Here is a 25,353-nt window from a genome sequence, read left to right as displayed (position 1 = left end):
CTCAAGACATCTGCCTCCACTTCTCCCTTCCCTCCCATCAAGGAAGTAAGTCTCTATACTCCACCTAATTTCACACAGCTGCCAATATGCTACTCTGTAAGCCAAAACTACCCTAACTGTAACCGGACCATACCGGTAACTACTAATTTAACAGCCCCACAGGGAACCTTTTTCTGGTGTAACAAAACCCTAACAAAAACTATCCATAATAGCCTGCCACCAACTCTCTTATGCCTCCCAGTAACCTTAGTCCCCCGACTAACTATCTACTCCCCAGCCGAATTTCGAATACAACAAATGCCACATCACCGCACCCGCCGGGCTGCCTTTCTGCCCCTCGCCGTAGGCCTCTCCCTTGCTAGTTCAGCACTGGCAGCTGGGTTAGGGGGCGGAGCACTAAGCCACTCTCACCAAGCCTTAGCTCGCCTAACCTCGCAATTCCAAGCAGCTATTGATAACTCTGCTGAGTCCCTGGCATCCCTCCAACGACAGATCACCTCTGTAGCCCAAGTTGCTTTGCAGAACCGAAGAGCTCTAGACCTGCTCACTACTGAACGAGGAGGTACTTATATCTTCTTACAAGAAGAATGCTGCTACTACATCAATGAATCCGGCTTGGTAGAAACCCGAATTAAAAACCTCCAAAAAATTAAAACTAACCTACAAAACCAGAAGTTTTCAACTGAAGCCACAGCATGGTGGTCTTCCTCAATGTACACCCTTTTATCCCCGTTGCTCGGGCCCCTAATAGTTGTCTGCCTAATTTTACTCATTGCTCCTTGTTTTCTACAGTTTCTACAGCGGCGCTTCCAGGAACTTACTCAGGTCACAGTTAATCAAATGCTACTGCAGCCACTCATTCCAGACCCCTAGCCTCCTCCAGCCAACCTAACTCCTTATCCTTTTTCCCTTTCGCCGCCCAAAATCAGCAGGAAGTAGCCAGAAAGAAAGCCGCCGCCCCTTTTTCCTCTTTAAGGAGTTGGGAATGTCTGGTGGAGGACCTTTGGGCACCCCCCCCCCAGCCACATGGAAAGTGCCTAACTTCCGGATGACGAAAGCCCCCTCCTCCCTCGCAAGGAGGGTCCCTTATCTCACTCTGTCTACGGCCTTGGCTCGGCCCGATTCCAGCAGCCTTCCGGATGACGAAAGCCCCCTCCTCCCTCGCAAGGAGGGTCCCTTATCTCACTCTGTCTACGGCCTTGGTTCGGCCCAATTCCAGCAGCCTTCCGGCCGGGCAACCAACTGAACCAATCACCATCCACTCCACCTGCTCTCCAGTAACTTCCGGCCCGACAAGCTCCCCGCCCGGCAGACATCCCCCCCCCCACCCCGACAGCCAACCTGACTCATTACCACCTGCCAAATCAGCTCTCCCACTCCCCCAATCCTTCTACCCCTATAAAAACCGCCAAACAAAAAAAGTCGGCGCGAGACTGCTGACTCTTCCCCCGGCACGAGTCCAGTCCGCCCGGAGACTCTCCAATAAAGCCTGAACTCCTAAACTGCCTATTTGCCTGATATAATTCGGTCGCTCTCTGGGGTTCAAGCAACGAGGGTCCGGGCAGGTCGGACAACCAGCTCATAGAGACCCCAACACAGGCGGCACTGAAGGAATTAAGAAACAGAAACAAAGATAGAGTACAAAAGTGAGATTGAAGTGGGGCCGTCAGGAGTCTGAAAGCCCAGAGCAGACTCTGACCCACGTATTTATTCTTTGTGAACAAGTGATTATTTTTAATAAGCAGGTGCTCAGTGTTTCTTCATAGAATACATACGGACTAAACAGAAATCAGCTAAAAAAACACTCTGCGAGTCAGCAATGCGGACAAGGTCAAATATCCTGTGCTTTGGGAGCTGTTTTTTTTTTTTTTTTTGAGGCGGAGTTTCGCTGTGGTTACCCAGGCTGGAGTGCAATGGCGCAATCTTAGCTCACCGCAACCTCCGCCTCCTGGGTTCAAGCAATTCTCCTGCCTCAGCCTCTCGAGTAGCTGGGATTACAGGCACGCACCACCATGCCCAGCTAATTTTTGTATTTTTAGTAGAGACGGGGTTTCACCATGTTGACCAGGATGGTCTCGATCTCTTGACCTCGTGATCCACCCGCCTCGGCCTCCCAAAGTGCTGGGATTATAGGCGTGAGCCACCGCGCCCGGCCTGGGAGCTGGTTTAACTAGTGCATGACCGGTACATGCTCCTTGCTTATTCTAGCAGTTTCCTGCCTAGGGATGGATGGCTCGGCGTTCCTTGCCGTCGCCTCTCAGCAAACAACATATACTCTATCACACACATGTCAAGACCTCCTCCCAACACAGCCTGGTGACAGAGTGAGACTCTGTCTCTCTCTCTCTCTCTCTCTCTCTCACACACACACACACACACACACACACACACACACACACAGCTGCAGAGACGCAGGGGGAAAGGGAGTTACTCCCTGAGTTTTGTGAAGAATAACCTCAAGGGTACACATGGTCGCAGTGATGGTAAAAAAGACTCAGAATCAACAGCAAAAGGGCCTGATCCCAGAGGAGAGTCAGTGGGATGAGAGGTAGAGCTGACTTGGGTTTCACTTTTTAAAGAGGCAAATGAAGTGGTCTGTGCTGGGCTGGCCCTGCACAAGGACAGGGGCCTCACGAGATGGAATACAACAGGCCCTAGGAATATGGGGTGGGGCCTGAGAATAGCCGTCCGGGCTCTCCAGTCTTTCATTTTTACAATTTCAGTAGCTTTTGGGGTACAAGTGGTTTTTGGTTACATGGGTGAACTGTATTTTGGTAAAGTAGACTTCTGGTTTTAGTGCATCCATCACCCGAGTAGTGTACAGTGCTCCCAATACGTCGTTTTAGATCCCTCATCCACTTCCCATTCTCCCCATTGTGAGCATCCCAAGTTCATTTTATCACCCTTTATGCCTTTGTGTGTCCATAGCTTAGTTCCCACTTGTAAGTGAGAACATACGGTGTTCGCTTTTTCATTCCTGAGTTACTTCACTTAGAATAATGCCTCCAGCTCCATCCAAGTTGCTACAAAAGACATTATTTGTTCTTCTTTATGGCTGACCAGTATTTCATGGTGAATATATACCATATATTCTTTTTCTTTCTTTCTTTCTTTTTTTTTTTTGAGACAGTCTCGCTTCGCCACCCAGGCTGGAGTGCAGTGACATGATCTTGGCTCACTGCAGCCTCCACCTCCTGGGTTCAAGTGATTCTCCCATCTCAGCCTCCCCAGTAACTGGGACCACATGCATGCAGCACCATGCCCAGCTAATTTTTATATTTTTTGTAGAGATAGGGTTTTGCCATGTTGCCCAGGCTGGTCTTGAATTCCTGTATTCAAGTGATCCTCCTGTCTCAGCCTCTCGAAGTGCTGGGATTACAGGCATGAGTCGCCACACCAGCCCTATACCACATTTTATTAATTCACTCATTGGTTCACCCCAATCTTTCTTTCTTGCACCCATGTACCCTTGTCACTTATATCTGAACTCTTATTTTATTAGGAAGCATAAAAATGAATATTTAACACCATATACATTTATAAATACTATCTTATGGCTGGGCACAGTGGCTCACACCTGTAATCCCAGCACTTTGGGAGGCTGAGGAAGGTGGATCACTTGAGGTCAAGAGTCTGAGACCAGCCTGACCAACATGGTGAAACCCCCTCTTCACTAAAAATACAAAAATTAGCCAGGCGTGGTGGTAGGCACCTATAATTTCAGGTACTTGGGCGATTGAGGCAGGAGAATCGCTTAAACAGGGAGGCAGAGGTTGCAGTGAGTGAGATCATGTCACTGCACTCCAGCCTGGGTGACAGAGTGAGACTCTGTCTCAAAAAAAAAAAAAAAGAAAAGAAAAGAAAGTAAAAAGAAAACTACGTTATTTATTTTATTTTATTTTTGAGACAGAGTTTTGCTCTGTCATCCAGGCTGGAACCTAGTGCCATGATCTCAGCTCACTGCAACCTCCATCTCCAGGTTCAAGCGATTCTCCTGCCTCAGCCTCCTGAGTGGCTGGAATTACAGGTGCCCACCACCATGCCCAGTTAAGTTTTGTATTTTTAGTAGAGACAGGGATTTATCATGTTGGTCATGTTGGTCTCAAACTCCTGACCTCAAGTGATCTGCCCACTTCGGCTTCCCAAGAAAACTATGTTATTTAATTCTAACATTCTTCATAGGAAGTAGATACTTAGGAAAATTATCTCCACTTTACAGATAAGGAAACTTGAACATCAAAAGGTCACACCTGAGTCTGTCTCCTGACAATGGATTAGCCTGCTTCTATCCTTTGGGTCTTGAAAGTCTGAGTTGTTGCTATCAAATTATTTCAATCTTCATTTTTCCCCTGGTTACCAAGTAAATGCATGCTTAGTAAAGGCATTTATAGTCTGGGCACTGTAGCTGATGCCTGTAATCCCAGCACTTTGGGAGGCCAAGGTGGGCAGATCACCTGAAGTCAGGAGTTTGAGACCAGCCTGATCAACATGGAGAAACCTTGTCTCTACTAAAAATATAAAATCAGCTGGGCGTGGTGGCACATGCCTATAATCCCAGCTACTTGGGAGGCTGAGGCAGGAGAATCCCTTGAATCCAGGGGGGCTGAAGTTTCGGCGAGCCGAGATCACACCATTGCACTCCAGCCTGGAAACAACAGTGAAACTCTATCTCAAAAAAATAAATAAATAAAAAATCATACAAAAATCATTTGCAATCTGTAGTGATTTTTATTTTCTTCAGAAATAAATAAATAATCATATAAAAATCATTTGTAATCTGTAGTGATTTCTATTTTCTTCAAAAATAAAAAATCATACAAAAATCATTTGCAATCTGTAGTGATTTCTATTTTCTTCTATTTTCCTTATGACTAATGATTACAGTTAGTGAGATGCCGTGTTAGGAATGCCTTGTTTGTTTGTTTGTTTGAGACAAAGTCTCACTCTGTTGCCTCCACCTCCTGGGATCAAGTGATTCTCCCACCTCAGCCTCCCAAGTAGCTGGGACTACAGGCATGTTCCACCACACCAGGCTAAGGAATGTTTTCAACTATAAGAAACAGACACTGTAATGCCAGCACTTTGGGAGGCTGAGGTGGGTGGATCACTTGAGCCTAGGAGTTCAAGACCAGCCTGGGCATCTGTAGTACCAACTACTGGGGAGGCTGAGGTTGGAGGATTGCTTGAGCCCAGGAGGCAGAGGTTACAGTGAACCAAGATGGCACCATTGCACTCCAGCCTCTCTATCTCAAAAAACAAATAAACAAACAAAAAAAACAGACAACTCGACTATCAGCACAAAGATAGGAGGTTTTTAAAAAATAGAGAATTATAGCTGGACACAGTGGCTCACACCAGTAATCCCAGCACTTTGGGAGGCCGAGGGGGGCAGATCACGAGGTCAGAAGATTGAGACCATCCTGGACAACATGGTGAAACCCCATCTCTACTAAAAATACAAAAATTAGCTGGGCGTGGTGGCACACACCTGTAGTCCCAGCTACTTGGGAGGCTGAGGCAGGAGAATCGCTTGAACCCGGGAGGCGGAGGTTGCAGTGAGCTGAGATCGCACCACTGCACTCCAGCGTGGCAACAGAACAAGACTATATCTCAAAAAAAAAATGAGATTTATTTAATAGAGATTTATTTTGCTTGTATAACAGAAAGCCTAGAGGTAGGCAGTTGCCACTGCTGGTTTAGTGATTCAGGAATGAATCGCAACTTGAAAATGCTCTCGGCCTTTGCCTCATGGTTACAGAATAGCTGCTGCAGCTCAAAAAATCACAACCATGTTCAAGGCAGTAAGAAGAGAACATCAACTCTTCCTCTATAAATAATGAAAAGATTTCCCAGAAGTATTTGGCAGACTTGTTTACAACCTACTGGCTATACTGGGTCACAAAGCCACTTCTACCTTTAAAGGAGTCTGAGAGAACCATTTGCTCCTCTGGAGACTCTCACTGAAGTGAGTTAGGGAGAAGGAGGTTGGGAATGGGAGTTGGGTTGGCCAATCAGAGGTATCTGCTACAGATGCAATGCTCTGATTGGCCAGGCCTGCTTCATACGCCCACATCTGGAACCTTATGGACCCTGCTTTTCCACAATCACATGGACTGAAAATGGTGGAGAAAAATTGAGTGCTGTAAGCATAAAGGAAAATGGATGTTAGGAAGGCAAGGGGAAGGCAGCATTAGGTGCTCCACATAAATGGTTTTGTAAAATCCTCACCACACACCAGGCGGGGTGGCTCATGCCTGTAATCCCAGCACTTTGGGAGGCTGAGGCAGGTGGATCACAAGGTCAGGAGATCGAGACCATCCTGGCCAACATGGTGAAACCCTGTCTCTACTAAAAATACAAAAATCAGCTGTGTGTGGTAGTGCGAGCCTGTAATCCCAGCTACTTGGGAGGCTGAGGTAGGAGAATCGCTTGAAGACGGGAGGTGGTGGAGATTGCAGTGAGCCAAGATCGTGCCACTGCACTCCAGCCTGGTGACAGAGCGAGACTCTGTCTCAAAAAAAAAAAAAATCCTCACCGCAACTCATAAGGTTTGGAGCACATCTGGTTGCAGCACATTTTTTCTATTGATTTTTATTTGAGGGGAAAATTCCCATTATACTTCTGCGAAGCTTCTGGAATTAAGATAATTAAAGAGGATCCTAAGGTTGCAAGATTTAAAACACTGCTACAACTTAAACAACTACTTATTTGTGGAATCAGGATTTTTTTTTTCTGAGTAACCAAAATAAAATTCAGAAATAAATAGGACACAGAAGATTGTAACTATTATCTAACATCTCAATTTCAAATTTACCTATTCATCAAAGCAACCTCTTGAATTAGAGTTATCTTCTTTAATATGCTAATACAGTCGTCCCCTCTTAGACCCTCAGTGGATTCTTGAAACGTAGTACCACACCCTATATCTGTCTCAGCCAAGTACTTATCATGCACTGTGGCCATAATTTTGCAGTTTGAGATTCGACAACAAAACTAGCATAACTTCCTTTTTTCCTTTGTCACAATTTCATGAAGGGAAGGTTCATTCTTATTGTAGATGTTAGCAACCTCCGCATATGGATTTTTTTTCTATCCTTAAGTCAAGAACTTTTCACTTTTCACTTAAGGGAAGCGCTTTCCAGCCTATTTGTCATTAATATAAAGCATATTCAAATTGCCATTATGACTGCTGTTGCACTTTAGGGCAATTACTAAGTAAAATAAGGGTTACTTGACACAAGCATTATGATACCTCAACAGTTGATCTGATAACCTAGAAGGCCACTAAGTGACCCGGGAGCTGGTAGTGGATATCCTGGACGATGGATGATTCGTATCCTGGGCAGGATGGAGTGGGATGGTAAGATATTTCGTCAGGCTACTCAGAATGGTGCACAATTTAAAACTTATGAATTATTTCTGGAGGTCTTCATTTAATAGTTTTTGACTGTGGTTGTAACTGAAACCATGATAGTGGTTTTCACTTTCTGGAAGTGAAACTGCAGATAAGCTGGGGGAAACATAGTCATACATAAAACCATTTTTTTCTGTTTTATATATTGGGGTTCTGCATGCAATTGAATTTTGAACTTCCCTTTGCTCTCCCATTATCTCGCTTGATCTCACAAAAACCCTGTGTAATCAAGATATTTGTATTATTCCCATTTTACATATGAGAAAACAGAGGCTCAGAGAGGTTAACTGACTTGCCCAAGGTAAGTAAACAAATAGGCCCGGCACAGTGGATCATGCCTGTAATCCCAGCACTTTGGGAGGCGAAGGTGGGTGGATCACGATGTCAAGACTATCCTGGCCAACATGGTGAAACCCCATCTCTACTAAAAATACACACACACACACACACACACACACACACACACACAAATCCATCTCTACTAAAAATACAAAAAAAAAAAAAATTAGCCGGGCATGGTGGCGGGCGCCTGTAATCCCAGCTACTCGGGAGACTGAGGCAGGAGAATTGCTTGAACCAGGGAGGTGGAGGTTGCAGTGAGCCGAGATCGCACCACTGCACTCCAGCCTGGCGACATAGTGAGGGTCCATCTCATAATAAATAAATAAACAAACAAACAAATAAGTAGGTAAGTGGCAGAACTGGGACTTGAAACCAGTTTTTACAACTGCAAATTCAAACTTCATTCCATTGTACCATGCTGCTCTCTCCATTCATTCCCAAGCTGCCGGGAACATATGTACCAAGGCTGGTTTCACCCAAAAGGCACTCAAATCCAGGACAGACAGAAAACGGTCTGTTTGGGGTGGAGGATGGGAGGAAGCAAAAACAGCAGCAGCTACTAGGTGACCTGGGCTTCCTGGGCCCTGAGAATTCTCCCCAAGGGTCCAGCAGGCTGCTTGAAGAGTGTTAGCAAGTTTTCTCCCTCAAATCCGAAAGCCCCAATACTCCACCCAGGAGTCAGGAGGGGTGAACTCTTAGGGATTTCTACCCTGTCAGGGGCTCCAAGGGAGAGAGATGAACCCGAACCACTCCCTAAAGCCATTCTGCAAACCCTGCTTATTCGCACTTTGGCTAAGTGTATTGAGGTGACTGGCTGTTTTCCAGTGTGGGACATTAATGCTTCCTTTGGTTTTGGAGGCTTGGATTGAGGCAGGAAGATGTAACTTTGGCCCTATGAGCTCTTTGAATTGCACACTAGCCATCTTCTAGAATGAGAGTTATTAGATGCGTGACCAGCCTCACTTATGGAGATTTGCACTGTCCACTCACTGTCAGGGTGCACTAATGGGTATTAATTAACAGTACACACTAGCCGATGCTTCCTGTTTCAGAGCCTTGGGTCCCCTGTGGCAAGGTGGAGTGAAGGAAACATCAGCCACCACTCCCCACTCCTCTCCCAGGTGGTCTCCCAGCCTGGCACTCGGTAAAGCTTTGGGCTTTGCGTCATTCCCCCTCCCACATTGCATTGTGTGTATGAATTGCTCTTTGCAGTTTAAAGCCACCTCTTTCCTGGTAGTGAGACACACCTCGGAAATTCCACCTCCTCTCCAAATGTCTTTTCAGACTATAGTCTCCTCCTCCTGAGACCTCTGTCCCCTTGAGCACTGCTCCACTCTCAACCACATGTTTTCAGGGACAGCTGCCCTTTCTTACCTAACTACACCCCTTACCCAGGTTTGATTGGACCAGAAGTCAGCATTCCCTGGGTGTTATAAACTGAAATTCACTCCTGATGGAGTTATAACAGCTAATATTTACTGAGCACTGTTCTAAGCACTTTACTGATACTAATTCAGTTAATCCTTACTCCAATCTTATAAATTAGCCACTGCTATTAGCCTAATTTGCAGATAAAGAAACTGAGGCACAGCGAGTTTAACTCCCTCAAATTTACTCAGCTAGAAAGCGGCAGTCAGGATTCAAACCCAGGGAGTCTAGTGTGCTCCCTCCTCCCTCTTTACTTTTCCCTTTCTCCTCTTTTATAAAGTTTTCAACAGACAGAAAGGTAGGCAGAATTGTGTAATGAATTCCCATACAACTGTCGCCTCGATTTAACAACTGTTAACATTTTGCCATATTCACTTCGTCTATTTTTTAAAAGTCTCTAGTAGATAAAGATTTTTAAAAATAACATTGCCACAATATCATGATCACACTCTAAACCAACAGCAATTTCTTCATATTATCTAATAGTCCATGTTCAATTTTTTTCTGATAATTTCAAAAAATACAGTTTTTAAATTTAAATTAGGATCCAAAATTTACACATTGCATTTGGTTGAAATATCTCTCACTCAAGTCTTACATTATAGAATAAGTTTTAATCTATAACCCTCCTACCGTATTTTCTAAAGTAATTAGTTTGTGGAAGAAGCTCAACCGTTTGTCCTGTAGAATTTCTCACACTCTGGATTTGGCCACTTGTCTTCATGTGACATTGTTCAGCATTTATTCTACCGTAAAGTGGTAGTTAGATCCAGAGTACCGATTGACGTAGCACACTCTAGACACTTCATCTCCCCGTGAATTCATTTCTACATGCCAAAGATTGGCATCTTACTGCCCAAGGACTTTTTCCTCACCATGAAGCACACTAACTTACGCTCTAAGCAAGTCAGGAATGCAGGAGAGTTAATATCCCCAGCAGCAAACCTCAGCCAATAGCCAGGGATTTGGTGGATAAATACCCCAGCTTCCTTATCTCCCAGTTGGGGCAGCTCTGAAATTTGTTCTACATTGTCTGTCAAAGTTCCCCAGTGAATCTGAGCTCCAGCTGCCAGCAGTGGACCTGTCTTACTTTCCTACTCCATTATGGACGTTTTCTGGGGTCGCCTCCCAAATAAGCTACTTAAAGTGAATCCTAGTCTCAGGGTCTGCTTCTAGGCTTACACAAACTGACAACTAGATTTTGCTTCACATCCTTTGAATGAATACTTCAAAGTTTGTGTTATTTATTTTCTTTCTTTCTTTTTTTTTTTTTTTTTAATTTTTGAGAAGTAGTTTTTTTGCTCTTGTTGGTCAGGCTGGAGTGCAATGGCGTGATCTCAGCTCACCGTAACCTCCACCTCCCAGTTCAAGCAATTCTCCTGCCTCAGCCTCCCAAGTAGATGGAATTACAGGCATGTGGCATCATGCCCGGCTAATTTTGTATTTTTAGTAGAGATAGGATTTCTCCATGTTGGTCAGCCTGGTCTCAAACGTCCAACTCCAGGTGATCTGCCCACCTCAGCCTCCCAAAGTGCTAGGATTACAGGCATGGGCCACTGCACCCAGCCCTTTTATTATTATTATTTTATTTTTTTATTTCACTTTTTTTTTCTTGAGATGGAATCTCGCTCTGTCCCCTAGGCTAGAGTGCAGTGGCACAATCTCGCCTCACTGCAACCTCCACCTCCAGGGTTCAAGCACTTCTTCTGCCTCAGCCTCCTGAGTAGCTGGTAAGGCACTTGCCACCATGGCTGGCTAATTTTTGTATTTTTAGTGAGATGGGGTTTCACCATGTTGGCCAGGCTGGTCTCGAACTCCTGCCCTCATGATCTGCCCGCCTCAGCCTCCCAAAGTGCTGCGATTACAGGCAAGAGCCACAGTATCCAGCCTGTGTTGTATACTTTCTGTTGCCTCATATTAGGGGAAACGTGATGGTCAGTTGTCCTACTTTGGTTGAAGTCAAGATTAGTGGGTTCAAGTAATGTCAGCCTGATTAATTTATCATAAATTTTCCAATAATTTATTTCTTATTTTCAGCATGAATTATAATGATGGTGGTTTTCTATTTCAATAATTTCTCATGAAATTATTAACTGTGGTTCTTCTATTAAAAATAACTTATTGCTGGGCTTCATGGCTCATGCTTGTAATCCCAGCTACTGGGATTGAGAGGCCAAGGTAGGCAGATCTCCTGAGGCCAGAAGTTTGAGACCAGCCTGACCAACGTGGAGAAAAATTAGCCGGGTGTGGTGGCGCATGCCTGTAATCCCAGCTACTGGGTAGCCTGAGGCAGAAGAATCGTTTGAACCCAGGAGGCGGAGTTTGCGGTGAGCTGAGATGGTGCCGTTGTACTCCAGCCTGGGCAAGAAGAGTGAAACTCTATCTCAATAATAATAATAATAATAATAAATAACTTATCTCTTTAATTAACCCAAATGCAATTTTTATAAGAAAGACAGGATAAATCCTTCATTGATATTTTGGTTTTATTTATCCTTTTTTTTTTTTGAGACAGAGTTTCACTCTTGTTGCCCAGGCTGGAGTGCAATGACACGATCTCGGCTGACCACAACCTCCACCTCCTGGGTTCACGCAGTTCTCCTGCCTCAACCTCCCAAGTAGCTGGGATTATAGGCATGCACCAGAACGCCTGGCTAATTTTGTATTTTTAGTAGAGACGGGGTTTCTCCATGTTGGTCACGGTAGTTGTGAACTCCAGACCTCTGGTGATCCACTCGCCTCTGCCTCCCAAAGTGCTAGGATTATAGGTGTGAGCCACCACGCCCAGCCTATCCATTTTTTTTTAAATTAGTTGGTGCTCCAGTAACCTCCAAAGGTGACAAATGATAGGGTGGTTTTTTTTAAAACCATAATTATGAACCCCTAGATTTTTTTATTTTTGACCTGTTATAATCTATTGCTGTCATCATTCTTTTGGGCACTCATATTTTCCCACCTTTGACTGATAGTCCAATCGAGTTGACTGTTGTGTCTGTCTGACATCACCCCGAAGTCTTCAAGAGCTTCTTTGATTTTAGACAAGAAGACCCAGGCTTAGCTTGTACATTTCTAGCTCCAGCAGGGAATTAAGTATTTCCACAAATAGCCGGGTTCCTTTTAGTGGAAAATGGTATTTGAGAACACAACACAGCCAGTTGCGGTGGCTCACGTGTATAATCCCAGCACTTTGAGGGGCCGGGCAGATCACTTAAAGTCAGGAGTTTGAGACAAGCCTGGCCAACGTGGTAAAGCCCCATTTCTACCAAAAAAATACAAAAATTAGCCAGGCGTGGTGGTATGTGCCTGTAGTCCCAGCTACTCGGGAGGCTGAAGTAGGAGAATTACTTGAACCCAGAAGACAGAGGTTGCAGTGAGCCGAGAATGAGCTACTGCACTCCGACTTGGGTGAAAGAGTGAGACCATGTCTCATAAATAAATAAATAAACAAAATTAGCAGGTGTGGTGGCTTGCACCATAATCCCAGCTACTAGGGAGACTGAGGTAAGAGGATCACTTGAGTCTGGGAGGTCAAGCCTGCAATGAGCTGAGATTGTGCCACTGCACTCCAGCCTGGGTGACAGAGTGAGATGCTGTCTAAAAATAAAAAAAAAAGTCGGGCACAGTGGCTCATGCCTGTAACCCCAGCACTTTGGGATGTAGAAGTGGGTGGATCACGAGGTCAGGAGTTCAAGACCAGCCTGACCAACATGGTGAAACCCCGTCTCTACTAAAAAAAAAATACAAAAATTAGACAGATGTGGTGGCACACATCTGTAATCCCAGCTACTTGGGAGGCTGAGGCAGGAGAATTGCTTGAACTCAAAGGCAGAGGTTGAAGTTATCTGAGATTGTGCCGCTGCACTCCTGTCTAGATGACAGAGCAAGACTCTGTCTCAAAAAAAAAAAATGAGAACACAATACGAACAGTAGCAGTGCTCATTGCTACCAGCTTATCACTGCTTCTAGGTCTTTTTGGTGAACCAGACCGATAAATACATATTTCCTAGAAAGAAAAAAATATAATCTGAGTTCATACTGTTATTTCCAACTCAAAATATATACGACAGAATTTGCACTTAACTTTTTGGTGTTAGTATTTGCATCTCATTAGATTTGTATCGCTTGTCTCTTATTCTGTAAATTTTAGATCTTAAAAGCATGAATATCATGGCTTGTTTGCTTTACCTCACGATATAGATACATATATGCCTGTGTATATGTGTTTGCATGTGTGTGTATATATATGCACATTAATGTGGTAGACTGCATCGGTGGCCCTAATTCTTCACTTCTTTCTGCATCTATGCCCTTTGCCATGTATCTTTTTCAGTCTTTCACTAAAGAAGTTGAGTCTGTTTTACTAACCCTTGAGTCCAAGCTGGCCTTGTGCCAAGCTTCAGCCAATAGAATGGAGCAGAAGTGATGGTGTGCCAGTTCCAAGCCCAAGCGTTAAGGATCTTTTACTATTTCTAGTTATTACCTTGTACATCCACCAATGCCCAGAGAACACACCTGGATAGACCCGCTGGAGAAGTGGAGCAGATCTGAGTCCACCCAGTCAGTCTAGTGTGGCTAACCTAGATCAGCCAACAGCTACTTAGTTCTTCTATTATTGAGTGTGGAACATATAAGCAATTATGTGTGTGTATTCCTATCTTCCTCCCTATTATTTTCCCAGGGATGCTGTAACAAAGCACCACTAACAGTGGCTTAAACAGTAATTTATTCTTTCATAAGTCTGGAGGCTGGAAGTCAGAAATCTAGGTGTTGGCAGGGCTGTGCTCCCTGTGAAGGCTCTAGGGAAGAATCCTTCCTTGCCTCTTCCTTTTTTCTGGTGGTTGCTGGCAACTCTTGGTGTTCCTTGGTTTGCAGCCTCCTTCATCACCTGGCCTTCCTCTGTGTCTCTGTGTTTAAACTTCCCTTTTCTCATAAGGACATGAGTCCCTGGATTAGGGCCCACCCAAATCAAGGATGACCTTATCTTCACTTGGTGATATCTGCAAAGATTCTATTTCCAAATAAGGTCATATTCACAAGTACCGGGAACTCAAACTTGAACATATCTTTTGGGGGACACAATTGAATCCACAATACCTCCTCTACCTTTTTACACATAACAGCAGCGTATTATTCACAGTCTCCAGTGCTTTGCAGGGCCCACATGGATCTGGCATGACCTGGTTTCTGCTTCTTAAGATCAATTTGGCAGAAGTGTAGAGGCTGAATTGGAGGCAGCAAGTCAAGGAAGGCCATTAGGAAGACATTTTCATATGTTGAGGTGAGAGATGGAGTAACTGTCCTAAGAAAGTTCGACATCCATATAGACAACTTCTCCAACGTTTTAAAGCTTACTACGCCTTCTCAACTACCCACTCACTCCCATGACTGTTCCCTGGACTCTTTTCACAGTGAACACCACTACCTATTTCTGTTTAAAACAAAGCTCAGGGGCTGGGCGCGGTGGCTCACGCCTGTAATCCCAGCACTCTGGGAGGCCGAGGGGGGCGGACCACAAGCTCAGGAGTTCGAGACCAGCCTGACCAACATGATGAAACCTCATCTCTACTAAAAATACAAAAATTAGCCAGGTATGGTGGTGTGCACCTATAATCCCAGCTACTCAGAAGGCTGAGGCAGGAGAATCGCTTGAACCCGGGAGGCAGAGATTGCAGTGAGCCAAGATTGTGCCATTACATTCCAGCCTTGGAGATGAGAGATTCTATCTCAAAAAAAAAAAAAAAAAAAGCTCATGATCCTCCCCACCTAATGTGTCTTACTCCTTCCACACCCTCTGTCTCAGTAAATGGCACCACCACCCACCAGTCAACCAAGGCAGAAACCTGATGTCATCCTGAGTCCTCTCTTTGCTCAGCCCTAACCATTTCACGCTAATTCACAGAAGCAGCACTGGGCATGTAGTGGGCTCCAGGCACAGTGCTGGGTGCTAGCCATACAAAGAATATTTAAGCACAGTGTCTGCCCTCAAGGAGCCCACACTCAAGTGGAAAATTATGATGGAGAATTACACAATCCAGTGGGATCAATCCAGTGGTAAAATACACTGAAAATTGTTTTCTCTATTCCACATGCGGAGAGACTATAAAAGCACTAGTTGCCCAAGACTGGTAACGGCATGACCAGGACTCAAATTCAGCTCTGTGTGACTCTACAAAGCGTTTTCTTCCTGTTCTTTGGGTGGCCAGAAATTCCTGCCCATTTTATCGTCTAGTGTTGAAGTCTTTTCCACTGCTAATGTCATAAATTCACGGACTTAGTCATACGCTCATGATCTCTCCTGTAGACCATTAACATTTCCTTCTAATTGGCCTCCTTGCCTTGCTGCCTCCAATTCCACCTCTAAACAGCTGCCAAAGTGATCTTGGAAAGCGGAGATCAGGTCTTGCCATTCCCTGCCCAGCAGGGTAAAATCTACACTGCTCAGCAAAACTGCTGAGGCCTTTCATGGCCAGACCCTGCCCACTTTTCTAGCCTCTCAAGTTCCAGTATTACCTCAGTTCCCCAAACTGGCCTTGGGCAAGTTTCTTAACTGCTCTGGGCCCCAGTTTCTTCTGTTGCAAAACAGAGATAATAAAACCTACTTCATAGGTCACTGTGAACACTAAATGAAAGAAAATACATAATTAAAGTTCTTAGAATCATGTCTGGCAGGTGCATGAAGCAAATGTTGCTAATATCATTGTTATTGATGTTGGGGCATTCCTCCTCACTCTCTGCCTAGCAAACCCTGGTCATTGTTCAAGACTCACCCTGTTAAACCCTAACATCTTTTCAGACGTCCCCGAGCAGAATTGGCTGTTGTTTCTGTGTCCTCACTGTGCACGACACAGCATTTCAGGATAGATTTATGATATTCTATTCACTCATTAGCTAACCTGTCTGTCTCTTCTCCTAGACTATAAGTCCCTTGATTGCAAAGATTGTATTTCATTGACTTTGTTTCCCGGCACTGAGTACAGTGGCTGGTTGCTGGTCTGTACACAAGGACTAAAGATTTGGCCCGTGGATGTACAAGTCAGTAGGTTATTCAGCTTCTCTAGCTAAGGATTTTGACTGTTTGGACAAGGGTACCCACAGTCACGCTCCTGACTGCCTGGACTCTTCTTGCTGTACCTGGAAACTTGTGCTTCCCACTCCCGAAAAAGAGGTGGCTAATCTCTTGTCATTCCTGCTTCAGAGCACACCCCTGCCTCCACCAGCCCCAACATCTGGCTCTGCCTAATGAAATGCTGGATTATTAATGACTTCTATTCAGCATGTCCAGTTAAAGCCACCTCTCACAGCTGTTTGAATTTCATCAGAGGCTTCGGCAAGCTTTCTATCCCTAAATCTTTCAGCCCCCAAAGCCATGTTTGGAGGGGAGATTTCAATAAGGAACGTTCAGGCCAGCAGCAGCCTATCTGCAGGCTGGTTTCTATCCCCCTCTGTCCCTTTATTTCTAGGTGTGGAGGAAGCAGGTGAGAGCTGTGGAGGGAGCCAGGATGACAAAGGGAACCCAACGATGCATTATTTCCTCTCAGAACAAATTAATTTGTGTCTGAGGAAGTCTGAGTCAAACTTTACCATAGAGGCTGGAGGCAGCAGAAGGGATTTAATGTGAAAAATGAAGGCCTTCTTGGATTTATGCCTAGAGACATCCAAACTCAGTTACCTATTCTTCCTACCTCTGCTGCTTGGAGACTATTGCTGGGGCACTCAAAGGACCATTTCTTCCTTCTATTTAACACATTCTGAGGCCCAGTTGGCTTCCTTTATTCTTTTTTTTTTTTTTTTGAGACGGAGTTTCGCTGTTGTTACCCAGACTGGAGTGCAATGGCATGATCTCGGCAACCTCCACCTCCTGAGTTCAAGCAATTCTCCTGCCTCAGCCTCCCGAGTAGCTGAGACTACAGGTGTGCACCACCATGCCCAGCTAATTTTTGTATTTTTAGTAGAGACGGGGTTTCACCTTGTTGACCAGGATGGTCTCGATCTCTTGACCTTGTGATCCACCTGCCTCGGCCTCCCAAAGTGCTGGGATTACAGGCGTGAGTCACCGCGCCTGGTCTATTCTTTTTTTTTTTAGATGGAGTTTTGCTCTTGTCGTGCAGGCTGGAGTGGCGAGATCTCAGCTCACCTCAACCTCTGCCTCCCAGATTCAAGCAATTCTCCTCCCTCAGCCTCCTGAGTAGCTGGGATTACAGGCATGTACCACCATGCCTGGCTAATTTTGTGTTTTTAGTATAGGCGGGGTTTCTCCATGTAGGTCGGGCTGGTCTTGAACTCCTGACCTCAGGTGATCTGCCCACCTCAGCCTCTCAAAGTGCTGGGATTACAGGTGTGAGCCACAATGCCTGGCCCTTTTTTGTTTGAGACTGGGTCTTACTCTGTTGCCCAGGCTGTAGTGCAATGGTGCAATCATAGCTCACCACAGCCTCAACCTCCTGGGATCAAGCAATTTTCCTGCCTCAGTCTCTTGAGTAGCTGGGACTACAGGCACATGCCAGCATGCCTGGCTAATTTTTTTTTTTTTTTGTAAAGAGAAGGTCTCACTATGTTTCCCAGGCTGGTCTTGAGCTCTTAGGTTCAAGCAATCCTCCCACCTTGGCCTCCCAAAGTGCTGGGATGATAGGCATGAGCCACTGCTCCCAGGAAGCTTCCTTTGCTAACTCTGGTCAGCTCTGGGATTGGCATAATTTTTGTCTCCACAGAAAGCTGATGGCTGGGAGTCAAGGTGGGACATTGCTGTGGGCCCTGGCACTACCAGGATCTAGCTATGCCTTTGGACAAGTGATTGCTCTTTTCTGGGCCTCAGTTTCCTAATTGATAGATAAGGGAGTGGAATCTCAGGCTGGTGTACTTCACATGGATGTCATGAGGGTAAAGTGTTATCGTGGTACTTTGCCTGCTTATTCACCAGGCCCTCTTAGAGTTGTCTTGTTCCTAGAACCCAAGAGAGTCCCTGACAAGTAGTAGGAGCTTAATGAAAAATGTTGTATTCGTCCATTCTTGCATTGCTATGAAGAAATACCTATGACTATGTTATTTATTTATATATTTATTTATTTTTGAGATGAAGGTCTCACTCTGTCACCCAGGTTGGAGTGCATTGGCGAGATCTCGGCTCACTACAACCTTCACCTCCCGGGTTCAAGTGATTCTCCTGCCTCAGCTTCCCGAGTAGCTAGGATTACAGGCACTCACCACAATGCCTGGATAATTTTTGTATTTTTAGTAGAGACAGGGTTTCACCAGATTGGCCAGGCTGGTCTCAAACTCCCGACCTCAGGTGATCCACCCGCCTCGGCCTTCCAAAGTGCTGGGATTACAGGAGTGAGCCACTGCACCTGGCCAGACTGGTTAATTTATTAAAGAAAAAAGGTTTAATTGGCTCACACTTCTGCAGGTTGTACAGGAAACATGATGCTGACATCTGCTTAGCTTCTGGACAGGCCTCAGGAAACTTACAATCATGGCAAAGGCAAAGGGACAGGCATGACTTACATGGCCAGAGCAGGAGCAAGAATGAGAGAGGGAGGTGCTACACACTTTTTAATTAGATCTTGTGAGAACTCTATCACTATACAGTACAAAGAGGGGATGGTATTAAACCATGAGAAACTGCCCCCATGATCCAGTCACTTCCCACCAGGACCCACCTCCAATACTGGATATAAAAATCTGACATGAGATTTGGGTGGAGACACAGATCCAAGCCATCTCATTCTGCCACTGCCCCCTCCCAAATCTCATGTCCTTCTCACATTGCAATATCCAATCATATCTTCCCAACAGTCCCCTAAGTCTTAACTCATTCTAGCATTAATTTAAAAGTCCAAAGCCCAAAGTCTCATCTGAGACAAAGCTAGTCCCTTCTACCTATGAGCCTGTAAAATCCAAGACAAGTTAGTTATTTCCAAGATACAATGCAGGTATAGGCATTGGGCAAACATGCCCATTCCAAAGAGGAAAAATAGGCCAAAAGCAAGGGGCTATAAGGGCCACACAAATCTGAAACCCAACAGGGCAGTCATTAAATCTTAAAGCTCCAAAATAATCTCTCTTGACTTCATGTCTCACATCCAAGGCACACTGGTATGAGGGGTGGGCTTCCAAGGCCTTGGGAAGCTACAATCCTGAAGCTTTACAGGGTTCAATCCCCATGGCTGCTCTCATGAACTGGCATTGAGTGCCTGTGGTTTTTCCAGGTGCAGAGTGCAAGCTGCTGATGAATCCACCATTCTGGGGTCTGGAGAATGATGGCCACCTTCTTACAGCTGCAATAGGCAGTTCCCCAGTGGGGACTCTGTGTGGAGGCTCCAATCCTGCAGCAGGCTTCTGCCTAGACATCCAGGCTCTCCTCTGCACTGCCCTAATAGAGATTCTCTGTGAGGGCTCCACCCCTGTGTGGACATCCAGTCTTTTTCATACATCCTCTGAAATCTAGGCAGAGGCTCCCAAGCCTCAACTCTTGTACTCTGTGCATCCAGGCTTAACATCATGTGAAAGCCACCAAGGCTGATGGTTTGCACCCTCTAAAGCAGTGCCCTGAGCTGTATGTGGGTCCCTTTAAGCCAAGGCTAGAGCTGGAGCAGCTGGCACATAGGGAGCAGTGTCCCAAGGCTTCTACAGGGCATGGGGCCTTAGGTCTGGCCCAGGAAGCCATTCTTCCCTCCTAGACCTCCAGATCTGTGATGGCAGGGATCGCCCAGAAGGCCTCTGAAATACCTTCAAGGCCTTTTCCCTATTGTCTTGGCTACTAGCACTTGGCTCCTCTTATGTATATTTCTGCAGCCTGTTTGAATTTGCCCCTTGAAAATGAGCTTTTCTTTTCTGCCACATGACCCCACTGCAAATTTTCCAAATTTTTATACTTTGCTTCCCTTTTAAATATAAGTTCCAATTTCAGGTCATTTCTCTGTTCATGCATATGAACATAGGTTGTTAGAAGCAGCCAGGCTACATCTTGAACACTTTGCTGCTTAGGAATCTCTTCTGCCAGATACCTTAAATCACCTCTCTCAAGTTTAAAGTTCTACATATCGCTAGGGCAAGGGCACAATCCAACCAAGCTCTTTGCTAAAGCATAGCAAAAGCGACCTTTACTTCAGTTTCCAATAAGTTCCTCATTTCCATCTGAGACCTCCACAGTCTGTACTTCACTGTCCTTATCACTACTAGCGTTTTGTTCATAAGAATTTAAGACAGCAGTGTCCAATCTTTTGGTTTCCCTGGGCTGCATTGGAAGAAGAGGAATTGTCTTGAACCACACATAAAATAGACTAACACTAACATTAGCTGATGAACTAAAAAAAAAAAAAATCAAAAAAACATTTTATATATATATTTTTTTTATGAAATCTTGCACTGTTGCCCAGGCTGGAGTGCAGTGGCATGAACTCACCTCACTGCAACCTCTGCCTCCTGGATTCAGGCAATTCTCCTGCCTCAGCCTCCTGAGTAGTTGGGATTACAGGCACATGCCAGCCACCACACCCAGCTAATTTTTTGTATTTTTAGTAAAGATGAGCTTTCACTATATTGGCCAGACTGGTCTTGAATTCCTGATCTTGTAATCCGCCCACCTCAGCCTCCCAAAGTGCTGGGATTACAGGCATGAGCCACCGTGTCTGGCCCACAATGTTTTAAGAAAAATAATGAGGCCAGAGGCCGGGTGCAGTGGCTTATGCCTGTAATCCCAGCACTTTGGGACGCTGAGGCAGAAGAATTGCTTGAACCCGAGAGGCAGAGTTTGCAGTGAGCTGAGATTGTGCCACTGCACTCTAGCCTGGGTGACAGAGTGAGATTCTGTCTCAAAAAAAGAAAAAAGAATACCTAAGACTGGGTAATTTATTAAAGAAAAGAGGTTTAATTCATTTATAGTTCCACAGGCTGTATAGGAAGCATGATGCTGGTATCTGCTCAGCTTCTAGGAAAGCCTCAGGAAACTTACAATCATGGCAGAAGGCAAAGGGGAAGCAGGCACGTCTTACACAGCTGGAGTAAGAGCAAGGGTGGGAGGAGAGGCTACACACTTTTATTTTTATTTTATTTTATTTTGTTTGATTTTTTTAGACTGAGTCTCATTCTGTCACCCAAGCTGGAGTGCAGTGGTATAATCTCAGCTCACTGCAACCTCCACCTCCCAGGTTCAAGCGATTCTCCTGCCTCTTCCTCTTGAGTAGCTGGGAATACAGGTGACTGCCACCATGCTCAGCTAATTTTTGTATTTTTAATAGAGATGGAGTTTTGCCACGTTGGCCAAACTGGTCTCGAACTCCTGACCTCAAGTGATCTGCCTGCCTCGGCCTCCCAAAGTGCTGGGATTACAGGCATGACCCACCACACCTGGCCAACACACTTTTAAACAAGCAAATCTCGTGAGAACTCTATCACTATATAGGACCAAGCGGGGATGGTGTTAAACCATGAGAAACTACCCTCATGATCCAATCACCTCCCACCAGGCCCCACCCCCAACACTGGGGATTATAATTCGACATGACATTGGCAGAGACGCAGATCCAAACCATATCACTTGATGAATAAATTGTTGTAAAAGTGCTCATCAGCACCACTACTCTCCAGCCTGGGCAACAGTGAGACTCTGTCTCAAAAACAAAACAAAACAAATAAACAAAAATGTGCTCATCAGCTGTCTAATACTTTACACAGGATTATGTGTATTGCTTTTCAGTCTAATTTATGGCCCCTTCAGCCATACTGACTACTTCAGACAAGACAGAGAACAAGGAAGTATCACCTTGTGTGTCCCTTCTCCCAGCACCATCTTCTTTCCCAGTGACAGGGGTGGGGCATGTTCTGTCATGCTCCCCTTCGATCTTTCATATTTCTTCTTTTCTTTTTTCTTTCTTTCTTTCTTTTTTTTTTTTTTTTGAGACGGAGTTTTGCTCTTGCTGCCCAGGCTGGAGTGCAATGTCACTATCTTGGCTCACTGTAACCTCCACCTCCTGGGTTCAAGCGATACTCCTGCCTCAGCCTCCTGAGTAGCTGGACTTATAGGCACCCGCCACCACACCCGGCTAATTTTTGTATTTTTAGTAGAAATGGGGTTTCACCATGTTAGCCAGGCTGGTCTCAAACTCCTGATCTCAGGTATTCCGCCTGCCTCGGCCTACCAGTGCTGGGATTACAGGCGTGAGCCACCGCACCCAGCTCAATCTTTCATATTTCTAAAGGACTTTATACTTTCTTAATGCTCTCACATCCATTATCGTATTTAATCTTATTCCAATTGTTGAAGAAAGCAGGTCAAGTAGGGAAGCCAAGGCCCAGCATGGTGAATGATCTGCTCGGGAGCATACCATGTGGAAACAGCTTCAGGGCTCCCGTCTTTCTCTGACTTCTCTGCCCTCCCCATCTGTTCACTTACTGTTCTCTCTGCTGCGTATGATGTTCCCTTTATTTAGTGCTACCTAAAGACTCATCTCAGGTGGCACCTCTCCAGGAACTCTTTCGTGGCTTTTCTAAGCCTGGGTTAGAGGCCTCTCCAAGTACTCCTTCCCACTATGTCTTGAGTTTACCTCTCTCATAGCATGGATCTAGTCTGTGTCTGCCACATGAGACTTGGAGCTTCCAGAGGGTGGGGACGATGTCATTAATTTCTATATCTGTGTACCTAGCCCTGTACCTGGCACACTGCTTTTTAAGTGTCTGATAAATTAACAGATGGATGAGCAATGCATAGATAGAGTGGTAGTGTGGTTTGCCTAAGGTCACTCAGCTAAAATTATAAACTCAAAAACAAATGTTTAAGGAAGGTTGGCTTTTGGCTTTTGGTTTGGAGGAGGCCAAGGTGCAACTTTCTTCAGTTGTCCCAAATCCAGGTTCATCCGACACCAGCCGCCTCCACCATGCCGCCGAAGTTCATCCCCAATGAGATCAAAGTCTCATACCTGAGGTGCATCGGGGGTGAAGTTGGTGCCACTTCTGCCCTGGCCCCCAAGGTCGGCCTTCTAGGTGTGTCTCCAAAAAAGGTTGGTGATGACATTGCCAAGGGAACAGGTGACTGGAAAGGCCTGAGGATTACAATGAAACTGACCGTTCAGAACACACAGGCCCAGACTGAGGTGGTGCCACTGCCTCTCCCATGATCATCAAAGCCCTGAAGGAACCACCAAGAGACAGAAAGACACAGAAAAACATCAAACACAGCGGGAATTTCACTTTTGATGAGATCGTCAACGTCGCTCAACAGATGCGGCACAGATCTTTAGCCAGAGAACTCTCTGGAACCATTAAAGAGATCCTGGGGACTGTCCAGTCTGTGGACTGTAATGTTGATGGCTGCCACCCTCATGACATCATAGATGACATCACAGTGGTGCTGTGGAATGCCCAGCTCCTTAAGAAGCACAAAGGAAATATTTCAATAAAGGATCATTTGACAACTGGTTTAAAAAAAAAAAAAAAAAGGGCCGGGTGCAGTGGCTTACGCCTGTAATCCCAGCACTTTGGGAGGCCGAGGCGGGTGGATCACGAGGTCAAGAGATCGAGACCATCCTGGTCAACATGGTGAAACCCTGTCTCTACTAAAAATACAAAAAATTAGCTGGGCATGGTGGTGCGTGCCTGTAATCCCAGCTATTCAGGAGGCTGAGGCAGGAGAATTGCCTGAACCCAGAAGGCGGAGGTTGTGGTGAGCCGAGATCGCGCCATTGCACTCCAGCCTGGGTAACAAGAGTGAAACTCTGTCTCAAAAAAAACAAAAAAAAAAAAAAAAGAAGAAGAAGAAGAAGAAGATTGAAGCTGGGCACAGTGGCTTGTGCCTGTAATCCCAGTAACTCAGGAGGCTGATGCGGGAGGATCACTTGATGCCAGGAGTTCAAGGCTGCAGTGAGCTATGATTATGCCACTGCATTCCAGCCTAGACAACAGAGAAAGACCCTGTCTCTGGGGGAAAAACACTGAGTAAATGCACTATGAACTCGGGTTTTTTCCTAAGTATTTTCCAGCACCAGGTGCCCTGGCTTCTAGTGCCACATGCTCCCCATTGCCCTCTCATGAGTGCCCATCGCAGAATGGGGAAGGGAGTCAGACTCTGGACCTGTTATTTATAGGCTGTTAAGGAAGCACCAGAGCTTGAAAATCTGTCCCAGGAAGGTAAATGGTGTCACTCAGCTCCTTTGCTGGCCCAGGGTCACTGATTCCCACATCTTGCAAGGTAAGTATGGTCATTCAGACATATGGTTCCTAAATGTTTCAAACCCCTTTAGCAGGACACAGGAAAGGGTGCCAATGACCTGAGGTCTTGCACACTGTCCAGTACTGGGACTTGCACAACTTGGTTAGAGCAGGTCATGTCATCCCGAACTCCCAGCTGAGCCCCGTGAGGAGCTCTGGGAAGCCCAGCACCTACTGCTGTTAGTGCTGCTACTGCAGGGCCAGAAGTTAGGGCACCAAAAACTGAACTGTCTTGTATTGATTTGAATTCCTCTGAAACAGATCCTGAGACAAGGATGTGAGTGCAAAGCATCTTTGGGGAGGTAATCTCAGGAAACACCCATCAGGAGTGGGAAAGTGATATAGGGAAGGAAAGGAAGTTAAAAAAGGGGGGCCAGGGCCGGGCGCGGTGGCTCAAGCCTGTAATCCCAGCACTTTGGGAGGCTGAGGTGGGTGGATCACGAGGTCAAGAGATCAAGACCATCCTGGTCAACATGGTGAAACCCTGTCTCTACTAAAAATACAAAAAATTAGCTGGGCATAGTGGCGCGTGCCTGTAATCCTAGCTACTCAGGAGGCTGAGGCAGGAGAATTGCCTGAACCCAGGAGGCGGAGGTTGCCGTGAGCCGAGATCACGCCATTGCACTCCAGCCTAGGTAACAAGAGCGAAACTCCGTCTCAAAAAAAAAAAAAAAAAAAAGGGGGCCAGTCACAGTGGTTCATGCCTGTACTTTGGGAGGCTCAGGCAGGTGGATCACCTAAGGTCAGGCATTTGAGACTGGCCTGACCAACAGGGAGAAACCCTGTCTCTACTAAAAATACAAAATTAGCCACGCATGGTGGCAGGTTCCTGTAATCCCAGCTACTCAGGAGGCTGAGGCAGGAAAATTACTCGAACTCGGGAGGCAGAGGTTGGGGTGAGCCAAGATCATGACATTGCACTCAGCCTGGGCAACCAAAGCAAAACTCCATTAAAAAAAAAAGTTAAT

The 25,353-nt window shown here is 45.6% G+C and overlaps 1 pseudogene; it reads left to right on the top strand.

The window, feature by feature from the left end:
- The first annotated feature begins 23,055 nt into the window (after positions 1–23,055).
- On the top strand, positions 23,056–23,551 carry LOC105726957 (large ribosomal subunit protein uL11-like; annotated as a pseudogene).
- The last annotated feature ends 1,802 nt before the right edge of the window (positions 23,552–25,353 follow it).

Source organism: Aotus nancymaae, unplaced genomic scaffold (assembly GCF_030222135.1).
Source record: "Aotus nancymaae isolate 86718 unplaced genomic scaffold, 86718_ANA_hifiasm-v0.15.2.pri h1tg000007l, whole genome shotgun sequence".
NCBI lineage: Eukaryota > Metazoa > Chordata > Mammalia > Primates > Aotidae > Aotus > Aotus nancymaae.
This window is presented reverse-complemented; position numbering and strand designations above follow the sequence as displayed.